Below are 14,273 nucleotides of genomic sequence, written 5' to 3' on the forward strand. Positions count from 1 at the left end.
TAATAACTTCAGTGCATTTTAGTCATTATCAAGTAAAGATATCCATATAAAGTTTGACACAAATAATCCTTTTATCTTCAGAAATGTTATTGTAATTTTTTTCGGCACAAATATACAGATATGATACTTTTATATTCTTTACGATGGGCTTATAATCCCATACATTAGTCATTTCAAAAAATGCTATTTGTACAAAATTTGGCAAAATATAGCTTTTATATATATACATGTTATTGTAAGATTTTTCAGTAATTGGTAATAGTCCAAGTGTTCTCGAAACCACTTTCCCTTCCCGAAAGCTACTTTCACTTACAATTTTCCATTGGGGTTTTTCTATTAGAAAACATTAGAATACTTATCTTCATAAATATTTAATCAATTACTAAAGAATTCGGCCGAATATATCAATCTTATTTGTTTTTAAATATTATATTTAGATCAAAATTTTCAATCCGGGCACCCTAATATACATGTTTACCTAATAATGTATAAAATATAAAGTTATTGCATTTGGTCACTAACAAAAGTTGTATTAAATGTATATCTTTTACTATCAATTTCATAAAATACAAAAATTGAATAGAGTTTTTATTAAACTTTATAAATTATAGTATAACATATAAAATAAATACAAAATAATATTTTAATGTAAAACTATTAACATAAAATAATATAAAATTATACTAATATATTGTAAATACATGTACAAAAAGAGATACTCACAAAAGATTCATATGTATACTTACATCTATGCAATAGACAATAGAGCAATACAATTCAATACATATATCCAACAATGTCATTGTAAATTAATAACAACTCAACCCTATTATGATAAAATGAAAGGAAAATGTTGCTGTAATAACATAATATTGGTAAATCTACTAAAAGCTCAAAATAAACCACTAACACAAACATATACATCATAAACACTGAACAAGCATACATTTAAATCAAAATAGAAATACATGCAGACATTTAACAAATAAACACATACATATACAAACAGACTAATAACAGTTACTTTCCTTTTAGTAATTAGTACTTTATATAGAGTTTAGTATATACATACTAGAAATAGAACATAGAAATCAATGTTTTCTAGTAGGGCTAATCACAGTTAGTTAATCATATTTTATATTAAAATAAACTTATCTTTTCAAAACCATTTTTGAATAGATTTAAACATGTTACACTTGAGCAATTATACTTACTAACTTAAGAAAATAGATTATGATTTATGTTTTAAATTAAGCATAAATTACTAAAACAACTTATCTTAGAAATATAACTAACTTCTATAACTATTACTGTTGCTAAGTTGCATTGTCATATTTTGCTTATTTCAATTTTAACTATGTATATTTAACCAACATTAGGTAAATACAAAGATGTTAAATAGCAGTAATACAAAACCATAAATATACATACACAACTATAGAGTTGTATTTGTGAAAACCAATTCCTGAATACAAGTTGTTACATTGTCAATGAAACATTTTTGGTTATATTTGTGTAAATTTTGTGTGCGAGCGTATATGTGTATTTTTGTAAATTGATGATATTGTAATGAGGTTGTTAGCATTTGTAACAATGAAATTACAAACTAGCACATACACACGTATTCTGATAGTATTAGTAGTCACATGAGTATAAAAGTAATTTTTGTTTTACATGAATCTTTGTAAAATAGATGGGTTCAAGTCGAATGGCTTAGAATGCTTTTTCGATTGTCTTCTTTTAGAATTGCTGTCAATGTTTGTAATCAATATTAGATTCTGTTTACGTATGTGGAATATTTATTTCCTTATATGAGATAAAAATTAAGCATACGCATTGGTGTACACGGGTTTCCTTGAATTTTGAAAATTATAGTAATTTTTGGAATATTTATTAAAAATACATTTTATAGTTTAGTATTTTCTTAAGTTTTGAACCCTTCTAATATAATGTACCTGGTCATGAAAATTTATGTCTATAGTTAAATTGTTGTATTTGATATGCAGACATACTAAATATGTATATGAACGTGTAATGTAGGTAAATAGTTGATATGAAATCTCGGTTTGCCTTTGGCATAGAAAACTAGGTTTATTACATAAGTACTAGCAAAAACAGTTTTGTTAATATCATGGCGGTTCTTCTAATGACAAAACAAATTTTGCAGAACTCTTTGTATGGAATGTGTTTAGCAAAAGGGCCTTTATGGAAGTTTACTCTTACACTATTTCAAAAGTCATTAAACAGTATAAAGAAAAGAAATTCAGAAAGAAAAAAACAAGACTATATATTGATAGTGCAAAATAAGTGTAAATAAGAATTCGTTGAATTACATCACAAAACTAGTATTTCATACAATTGATCAGCAAGTAATTTTCTGAATGTGACTTGGTATGTATATGTTTAAATTAGGTCCGATCATCACAAAAATCGGCAGCATCATTTAAACGTATTCCAAACGTTTGAAAAAAGGGTAATACATGCATAATAGACACTAATGTATAATGACATGTTTGGAGGACACTTTCCTAGGTTATGTCAATAGTTTGTAAAGTAACTAGTCAAGGATCAAATAATGGGACTATCACCCAAGAAACGTTGTTTTCTTTGTTGACTATAGAGTGACTAGAAAGTGACGATTGACTTCCTCGTTGGAGGTAAAAATGGTTAGTCACCTGAGCAGTTAGGTGGCTAGCCCCAACCTAAGTAGTTTTTACTGAATTATCTTGCCTAAATATCTTGGTTATTTTAGTAAACAGAACATTTAACATAATTATGAGATATATCTATTAATGGGAGTACCATTGTATGTGAAACAATTAACCTATTTTAACTATCTTTAATAGGACTTGGAATACTCAAAGATCTGTAGTTTTGTTTTGACAGACGCTAAATCACAAATTCAAGAAATGATAGATGAGTCCATTAGTCCATCAGGTAGTACGTAAACCATCTTGTACCACTAAGTGGTATATGGTATACAAATGAGGAAATATGTTTAGGCCATATTTTATTAAAAATATACTTGTTGTCTAATGGATGATAAAACATTTATACTGGGAAACTTTTCACAACTTTCAAGTTAAGATTTTTATCCAATGATTAATAGTACGAGGTTCGACAAACAAAGAGTAATCTATTACAGAGTACCAACAGAAAAAGTATTTAAACAGCAATGGGTTTGCATCATATTTTTGGACTTTAAACTCTTCATTACTTTATCGTATGGTAAAAAAGAGAATTAAAAATTTGTGAAAAAGTCTTTCAGAATGTTCGTCATCGTCCAAAAATGTATTTCCTGAAAAAGGCAAATGTATTTGGTAACTTTATTTTTTATAAAGAAACTTTTATGTTGAATTTTATCTTAATTCCAAAGTATTTAAACAATTTATTGATGAAAAAACATCATTTTCTAAATGAGACTTTTTATAGGAGTTTAGGTCAAAATGGGCCTATCCTCGTTAAATTTGGGAAAAGGTTATATTTTTAAATAACAGTTAGTTCTGTTGAGTTTCATTGCGATACAAATAGTTACAAGTCAATTGTAGACGTTTAAGATATTTTTTGAAGGGGGGTTCCTATGGGGGCTAGGTGAAATAATGGACCGATTTTAACCATTTTCAATAGGTTTCGTTTCTATACCAAAAAACATGTTTAGTCCAAATTTCATTAAAAAAAAATTTGAAAATTAATAGACTCAAAAAATGATTCTGAATCGAACGGTATACTTTAAGGTGAGTATAGGTATTTTTTGTGAGTTACAAACATCAGCATAAACGTATAATACCCTCCCCACTATAGTGGTGTAGGGTAAAAAATGCATTTGTAGTACTCTACAATTGAATTTCATTTCAGGGCCCCTAAACGTATTACTCTTAAACTGTTATCAAATATTGTAAAATATACATATACATATAACCTATTGTTAATGCATACGAACATTTAAATATAAAAAGTTGAAATGTTTATGTAGATGTGGATTCTAAATTAATTCAAATGAAACACAGCGACGTACAAACATTCATATATTCCTATATACATACCGGTTTAAGAAGCAGCTTAGATTGTAATAAGTATTATGTGAATGTAAAACAGTTTTTACATAAAATTATACTAAAATAAAAAGACTCAACATTCATACTTCCAAACCTAAGATGTTCAAAGTTATTATAAACAGCTATAAAGAGGGAGGTATTATAAGTTTATGTAAATTTTTGTAGTGCAAAATGTTAAGCTTTAAAATATATCAAGTGCCTCTATCATTGCATCCATACACAACTTGAATATGTAGTTTTTCATAAAAAACCATATACTTCCAAAAGTTAATATCATAGTAAGGTATCACAAAGTCGTATTTGCCTTTTTGCAATTTCTTTTGTTTTATTTTCTAAAAATCCAACCAACATATTCCTCCATTGTACACATTAAAATTACTATGATAATTTTACAACACAAAAAGTTTGTAAAGTTTTAATAAAATTTTACACAAAATAAAAAGGAAATTTACCTTGAATAATTCATGTTGCAAATGTATTGTTATACTTTTGGAAACAATATCCGTTTTGTTGCTCAAAAAATACAATACTCACAACAAAGTTGCATTAAAAGTTTGTTTTTTTTTTCTTTCTTAAAATAAAATAGTTTTATAATTTTATAGTTTTTTTTTTTTTTTTTTTTGTTTTGTTCTTGTTGCATAAATGATGTAAAGAAAAGAAACCCAATTTCTTTAATGGCCTTGCAAAGTCGAGATTTTTGTTTTGTATATTGTCGAAGCGACAAAACATTAAAAACATGAGTTGTTAATTCTTCTTAACAAAGTAGTATTTAGTTAGTTTCGAAAAAGTATAGATTAAGAAACTATGATAAAAGTTGTGTTAATTTTTGACACTGTTACAATGGCTTTGGCAAAAGGAAGAACAATAAAAATGTATACAATTTTTCAAAAGAATAGAAAAGTTGGTAGAAAGAAAACTGTTGTTGTTATTGCAATGATAGTTTAAGATTTATGAAGGGAAGGTTTACTAATTTTAAGATTTGTTTTATATTCAGTGAAACTCTTATAAATGTAATTTTGAAAACTTTTACTGGAATATTGAAACATTCTATTATATTGTATGTTTCAAAACAAGTTTTATCTTAAAAATTTTTAATAATGAAAATAAATTAAAAAAATGAAAATAACTAGCGATTTAAAATTATTTAAACAAATCCCCAAAATTTTTCTCTAATAAAAGTATTTTTGTTTTTTTTTTTCAATTTTATTGTTCTGCTATAGAGATTAAAATTTAAATTAAATCCTTTTTTTATTTTACAACTACATACAAAATAACAGAATAAATTTAATGTAAAAACCCCTAAAACCACAACATATATAAACCGCATAAAGTCATATTTTTTGTCTGCTAACGCATTTTAATAAAAACTGTAGAGAATTAAAATTTGTGCAAGGTTTTTTAGAAATAATTATTATTTTAGTATTTTTGTTGCAATTTAAATTTAGATTGATATTGATATTAGTGGAAATGAAGTCAAAGTGCATAGGGGCTTAGACATACATACATGTATTTTAGGTTTTTACTAAGTAAATTTTAAGAAGCTGTCTGTCTATCTGTTGAGAAAGTAAAAAGTTAGATAGTACGTATAAGAGTATAAGTATGGGTCAGGAAAATTTTCTAAACTTTTATTATTATTCAAATATATTCATTTTGTGCTGATGTTTGTAACGCAATCGGCTATAATAGTTTTCTGTGTCGATTAAACCATGTCCGTCCGTCAGTCTGGCTGGATGTGCATTACGATGTCTCATGGACCACTTTTTGTTGAAATACCGCTCAATCGATGTAATAAAGTACTAAGCACGAAAAGATAAAAAATATTTTGTTAAAGGCCTCAGTTTCCTACCAGCGATTGCAAATCTTGATCTCTGTACAATATGTTCAAAAAAAAATTGTATACCCTACACCACTATAGTGGGGAGGGTATTAAACATTTGTGCTGATTTTGTAACACACAAAAATATTGGTCCTTTACCCACCTTAAAGTATAACTATCGATTCAAAATTTTTTGAGTCGATTCGATTCAAAACCATTTTTAAGTCGATTAAGAAATGTCCGTCCGTCTGTCCGGCTGGCAGTCCATGTAAACCTTGTGCGCAAGGTACAGGTCAAATTTTTCAAGATAAGTTGATGACATTAAGACCAAGCATGTTTTTGGCACAAGGGCGAAGCCTATTGAAAATGGTTGAAATCGGTGCAAAATTTAACCTAAACTCCATAAAACCATACCATCCGATTTGAGCTTTTTATGCCATAATTACGTCAAATATACTATTATCTCTCTTGTAACCATTTGTTTCGCAATGAAACTCACTAAAACCTTTTTCCCAAATTTAATGAGGATCGGCCCATGTTTAACTTTTACTCCTACTTATATAAAGCCTCGTTAAGAAAATTTTGTTTTTATCAATAAATTGCTTTAATATCTTTGAAATTAAGGTAAAATTCAACATAAATCCCAGCAAAATCTTTACTTACCCTTAAGTAGGGAGGAGAAAAGTATAACTAGTTACAAATCTCATTACCTGACTTTTCCGGATTAAAAACTGATTTTACAGATATTTCTATGTTTGCTAGTCCTTACCCCAATACCCCATTAACAAGTAATTTTATCATTCTATCTAGAATGGTTTCCATACAAATGTAAATATCAAAATTTCTTGAAAAAACTTTCAAAATCGACTACGGTTAGAAACACTATCAAATTCCTTAGACAATTGACTATAAATTCTATTCAAAGAAATTAGTTTATGTAATTGAAAACGTCAACTCATTACCAAGTAATGTATGAAATAACTACATTACCTACAATACTCGTTACCAAAATTTGAAAATATTTTACTGGAATTCTTCTTTATGAAGAATAAAAATTGTAAGAATATACTCATGGTTTAGCATATTATATGGTCGACCATGTCACAATATTCTTTCCTACTTGTTTTCTAATCTTTTCGAAATGGGTCTAAAAAATTCCGAAATTTTGAGCATATTGTAAGAAAATCTAGAAATATATAAAATATTGTTCTTGGACCCCACAAGTTATATATATTCTGGTACCTCGTGAGGTTCTAAGACGATCTAGCTATGTCCGTCTGTCCGTCTGTCCGTCTGTATGTTTTGGATAGCATCCACAAAAAATATATAGTGAGATGAAATTTTCCCAAAATATTCTCTATTAATCAGAAATGTTTGGTATTGTAATTGAAAATACATTTATGAAAAAAATATCAATAGAGTTCAGCATATATATGTATATCTAATGAATGTGTAGAAGTATATAATTCCGAAATGATTGACCTTAAAAAACCATATTCCACATATAGAAGACATGTTTCGAAAATTCATAATAACAAACATTCATACCTATTCAATCTCAAATATCATATCAATCTTAAATAAATATATATACCTAAACATTTATGCAAATTTCAAAAGGAAACACCAACACCATTACACAATCACAAAATCTCTACTTTTCCCAATAGCTTCATTATTCATTTAGTTTATTAAATTAAAATGATTCTTGGTAATTTATATTGCAAAATTTATTCATTTTAAATTAACTTTCTTATATGTTGTTTTTTTTCTTGTTTTTTAGTTATCTAAAATTTATTTACCGTAAATCGAATAAATGTATGCCAAAGTACTTTGCTATCGCTTCATCTGTCTGTCTCTAGAACAACATACAAAACAATAACTATGAATGCAACAACAACAACAAAAAGTAGCAATATTCTTATCACTCTGTTGACATCTTATGCCAAACATTAAGAAACTTACAGAAAACATTTCAACGTCTTGTGTCGTCTGCTGTTTGTTAGCTGCTTAGTACACAAACAAAAAAGTGTCATAGAGTCATGCCACTATGTCTGGCTAAAACATCAACATCTTTATAGAAAATGCCAGCCAACAAGGCAAACCAGGAGTAGGCAGCTATCAAAGGAATTGAATCAAATTACCTTGTAATCTTAACCTTAAGGTAGTTGAATTTCTTTATGTTGCTATTTTATTTGGAGTATCTCTTTGTATCAGGATACAACATATAATTCCTAAGAATTATAGTTCAGAGTTGTTTTATTTTCATTTGGCAGTTTACACTCACTCGCGGAGACCAAGAGCAATTGTAATTTTATATGTAAAATGTAGAAAACATTTAAATATTTGCTACATTCTTATGCTATGTATAAAAACAAAGCGTTTTAGGTTTAACACCACAGGGAAATTGAAACTCATTGGATCATATTACCAGTAACTATAAGCAAAAATAAACATATTGGTCTAATATTATAGAGAATGAAATTAGAAGGTAAGTGTAAGTTATTTATTCCTGCATGGACGAGTTCCTTTTTAAAATTAACAAGTAAGTAGTTATAGTCGGGCGAGGCCGAACATATAATACCCTACACCTACGAATAAATGTGCTTTAGTTTTCACAAAGCATTTAAGTTGAATTGTACCTTGCTCCGATATGCTAAAGCCATTTACTGTTTAATAAAACTGTGGATATTTAAATAAAATTTTGATGGGGACTTTTCAGAGGAACTAGGGTCAAATGAGGTCCTATAATTATAAAGTTTATCAGGGTTATCAAGACTAGTATAGAACTTGGTTTTGCAGCTTTTTGTCGAGATACGAGTAAATTAAACATAATTATGAACTAAAACTTAGGTTCAGTTCTATGGGGCCTAGGTGAAATAATGGACCAATGTTAACTATTTTCAATAGGCTTCGTCTATAGTACCATAACAGATTATGTGCAAAATTTTATTGAATTATCTCCAAAATTGCGACCTGTTGTTGATTACAAAGTTTACAAGCTCTATTCGGGGGTTCAGTTGTATGGGGGCTAGGTGAAATAATGGACCGATGTTAATCATTTTCAATAGGCTTCAGTATAAGTATAATAGAAGATCATGTGCCAAATTTCATTGAATTATCTCCAAAATTGCGACTTGGAGTTTGATTACTATGTTTACAAGCCCTATTCGGGGGTACAGTTGTATGGGGGCTAGGTGAAATAATGGACCGATCTTAACCATGTTCAATAGGGTTCGTCCCTGGGATAATAGAAGATCATGTACCAAATTTCATTAAATTATCTTCAAAATTGCGGCCTATAGTTTGATTACATGGACGGACAGACGGACGGACAGACGGGCGGACAGACGGGCGGACAAGCGGACTCAGAAAATTAATGATGATATTATTAATTTTCTGAGTGATACCCTACACCCACTAAAGCGGTGTAGAGTATAAAAACAAAATAAATTATTAAGATTGAACGCCTTTTATAGATTAATAATGGCAATAATAAAACTATTTACAAAGCTTTTAATTAAACCATTTTCTATTTGTAAAAAAAAAAATAAACTTTCGAAAAAACTATTTCTCACCACCAATACAATCTTATCATAGGAAAACTAAAAAAGAAAAGCCGTAACTATATATAAATGTAAATGTTAAACACATTGTCACGATATGATTGTTAATGTGTGTGGATATTTTGTAAGTTACTGTTAGACAGGAAATGTCAAAAGGAAATATTATTATAGTTACTATAAGATAAAAATGGAAATTGATATTTAAAAGTGAAATGAAAAGAGAAACAAAATAGAGAATGTAACCACAATAAACAGGAAACGGAAAGCAATTTCAAGATTAACTATTTTGTATATAAATAAAAATGATGTAAAATAATAAAAACAAATTGTTGTTGGATTAAAACAAATGCTAGTAATAAAATAAAATATTATTTAAATATTAAATTATCATAATAATAAGATTTTAGTATTTTATTTACCTAACGCCTTTATTTAAGACGCAGTAATAATTTTGGTAGTAGTAATTGAAAAAATTAATATTTATCATATAACTGTCTTATAAATAACAATTTATCAAAGGTTTAATGAACAAATTTTGTATGAAAAATTGTTTTATAAATTCTTATGAATAAGACCCAAAAGGTACGTTCAGATCTACCAAATATTTGACGAAAAAGACGTAACCACTAATTTTTGTAAATTTATTTCTAATTTTGCATGTTTTTTTTTTTTGTAATTTCAAATATTGTCGAAACAGATAACAAATACTTTCTGAAATAATTTCGTTAAAGATATATTATGTTTGTGGAAATAAATATTTATTTAAAGAAAATCGAAATATAGATTTTATAGGGGTCACGTCATTTTCGTCAAACATTTGAAAGGTGTGAACGTAGCTTAAGTCTTTAAATATATTTAAAATAAAACTAAAGAAAAACATGTATCACCATTTCATAAGTAGAATTAAGTGAATTTTTATCTTCTGTGGAAGTGATATTTAAGCTGTGTTAAAATCATCACGTCTACAGGTCTTTTCATTTACTTCCATAGAGTTCGTTTTCCTTTCTGGGCACAGCTGTCGTCAAGGAGAAAAAGAGCTTATAATTATGTGGGAACGATACAAAATTAGAATAAATAACTTGTCATAAAATCAATTTTTTTTTTTGGAAATGATTTTATTGAACTATTTGCAAGATTGCACAACAAGATTGTTCGCAAGTATTATAGAGAATTCCAAAGAAATATAATACAAATATATATCACCAAAAAATTGAAAATGTTGAATCCAGAATTAAGTGAATTTTTACCTTCCGTGGAAGTGATATTTAAGCTGTGTTAAAATCATCACTTCTACAGGTCTTTTCCTTTACTTCTATGGAGTTCGTTTTCCTTTCTGGGCACAGCTGTCATCAAGGAGAGAAAGAGTTTATAATTATGTGGGAACGATACTAAATTAGTATAATTAACTTGTCATTAAATCAAATTTTTTCGAAATGATTTTATTGAACTATTTGCAAACATTCACAAGATTGTTCGTACGTATTATAGAGAGTTCCAAAGAAATATAATACAAATATATATCACCAAAAAATTGAAAATGTTAAATCCAGAAAATTGTTTAACTCAATCAAACTATTCGGTTGTTGAATTGCATCTTTTGAACAATTAAAAAAATAGTTTGCAGAAATTGAAATTTATATTAGGGATTCTTTTATAAGGGCTAGAGTCAAATATAGATCAATAACTATAAAATTTGAAATAAATGTTCCTAAATATAAACTTTTAAAACTGGCTTTTTTCCTTGTAATTGAAATTTTATGAAAAAATTTTCAGATGAGTATCTTTTATGAGGAATAGGGTTAATTATTGACCGATCCTCATAACATTTAAAAAAAATGATTTCACATATAACTTGTTTACATTGAATACGATCGCTGCACTCGCATCTTATGCCATTATACGTATTTATAACCTACACCACTTTAGTGGGTAGGCTATATTGGGTTTTTGCTGATGTTTGTAACGTACAATAATATGTGTCTTATACACACCTTAAAGTATACCAGAATCATTTTCTGAGTCAATTTAGCTATGTCCGTCAATTTTGAAAATAATTCAGTTAAATTTGGTACATGATCTTCTATTGTCTCACGAACGAAGCCTATTGGAAATGATCGGTCCATTATTTCGCCTAGCCCATTCATAGTTATGTTTAATATACTCCTATATCGATAAGAATCTGCAAAACCAAATATAGGGCATCATTTAACTCTAGCCCCCGCAAAAGGCCCCCTTCAAAATTCGACCTAAATGTCCACAGTTTTATTCAACAATAATAAGTTTATCTGAGGCAAGGCACAAATCAACTTTAATGTTTTATTGTGAAAACTTAATCACATTTTACTTTTTGTAAAAGGTATAGGGTATTATATGGTCGGCCTCGCCTGACTATAATTTCTTACTTGTTTTAAGCTAGAAATGATTAGAAAAGCAATTGAATAAGTTATGCCGGTTGTATTGATATCCGAAAACGTGGACCGATATTTCCATGTTCAATAACAAAACAACCTAACCAATAAGGAATTTCTATGCGCTAGCTTTTTCAGTTTATATACAGTCGTGCTTTTACAGGCATTATTTTTCATAGTGGGTATAAAAAATTTAAAAATTTTCATTTCGAAACCGAGAAAGTACCAAAAAGTTAATATAAATCATCATTTCATTAGGATCCTATATGTACGATTCCGAGTTCAATAAGTCGGAAAACCAAAAAAGTAACAGTTCGATGAATGCGAACAACAAAATCATTTTCTAAAATTGTCTCTTTCAAACACAGAAAATATTCAAAAAGCACTAGTTGAAAAAGAATACAAAAAGTTTCCTTCTATAGATTTTCCAAAAATATTTTTCTTCAGATTTCCATTCACTCAGGACTCTGGATGTTTAGTTTTATGTTGTTACTTGAAAAAAACACCTTTTAAAGATTGAACGCAATTAGGTTCTAAATGTTAAATTTTACGTTTTTATGTTCAATAATGCTGAACGAAAAGGTTTAGAAAATAGTCCTTAATACCAGAGTTACAAATAACATGCTATTACTTAATATATTTAGACCCATTATTACATCTTGTCAATAACTAAAGGTAGGATTTTAAAATGCCAATGATTTGTTTCCCATAATTATACGTATGCGGTAAGATAAACAACCAAGAAAAGTTATTGTTATTTCGTTTTATCTAAGCTTGCAGAAAAAATCTTAGTTTTTATTAAATTTTCAGAGGTGGTCTTGGGTTTTAGTTCATATCTCCGCAATTTAGAAACCTATTTTGCAGATTTTATTAAGAAACTACATAAAAGCATATTTGAGAGAATTATTGAAAATGTTGGCACCAAAAAAATCTGCAGTATTTAATAAATATACAGAAGACGGACAAATATTTGTACAGTCAGACAGAAGCTTATATTTTTAAAATATTTTATTAAAAAAAAATACAAATTCTATATTAAAAAAAAAACTTCGATTAAAACGTAGTTTAAGAAAAACTTTAATAGTTCCATCATTTAATAATCAAAAAATAAAACTGACCAGAATATCGTTTCTTCTTTGACAAAAAAAAAAATACTAATATAAATAATCTCTCATTGGGGGAATCTTCATGATGTTGTATACTCATTGCAACTATTAGGCAAAACTTATAAAGTTACACAAAAATTTTATAAAACTGGTATGTTCATTAATACAAACCTAGAATAAAAGGCAGTGTTGTGTATAAAAGCATAAATTAAAGCAATAACTTCGGTACTGACATAAACACAATTTTAGTAGTACTTTTATAAGGAAGCCTATTTGTTCAAATTGTAGGCATTGTATAAAGCGAATGAGAACCGAATGTAATTTAGGAAAAGAACGAGATCAAAGTACAAGATCATGGTATTCAAAGACCTCTCTTAAATCGTTTTGATTTAAGCGTTATCCAGGAATATTCCAGGAATAACGCTGGGTACAATCCAACTATAATTTCACACAGACAATCCCATGTAAGACACTCACAATATTTGCATACAAACACCTAGTCATGTTTACATACAAGAACAGACATGTTAAAATCTTTGAACATAGTTTGTCTGTTTTTGAATACGCTTCATATCATTTTATGCTTAAAGATTTTCTTAACTTTCAAAATTGAAATTTTGCAGAAATATGGAGTTTGGACTGAAAATTGCTTTATAAAAATAATTCGAAACTTTTATCACTATAAAGATATGTTTCTAAAATGTATCATGGAAATATTTATGATTTTAAGAGTTTCCATTTTGGTTACCTTAAGCTTAAAAAGAAATTTGCAAACCATCTTCCTATTAAACTGCATATATATATACATACACATTTCCTGTTATTAGTTTTAAAGTGTATGTGCAACTAACAATCATACTACTAGCCATCTATCCATCTATCTACGTTTCTGTCTATCCAAAAAACATACATCCATCCATCCATCCATCCATCCATCCATCCAAAGAACAAACATAAGCATTGATTACATATGCAAACTGAATTTCAATTATTATACCACTGCTACAACAACTACTATACAGCAGAATGTAATTTTTGTTTCAACATACACATACGTATGTATGTTTTAACATGCATACAAGTGTATAAGTATATTATCTTTTACCTGTTTAAAATTATAATCTACACTACTTCAGTATTCATACATTTCATTTATTTCTATCTATCATATCAACTACTGTTCTATGCATACATACATATTCACAAATAAACTTATACACTTACATAGATTCATTGGTATGTATATTGTAAAGAAATTTTATTTCAACACCTTTTAAACTTTTTGAAATGCATAGCTTTACATCTTAAATTCTTAGTTTATT

Source organism: Lucilia cuprina, chromosome 2 (assembly GCF_022045245.1).
Source record: "Lucilia cuprina isolate Lc7/37 chromosome 2, ASM2204524v1, whole genome shotgun sequence".
Taxonomy (NCBI): domain Eukaryota; kingdom Metazoa; phylum Arthropoda; class Insecta; order Diptera; family Calliphoridae; genus Lucilia; species Lucilia cuprina.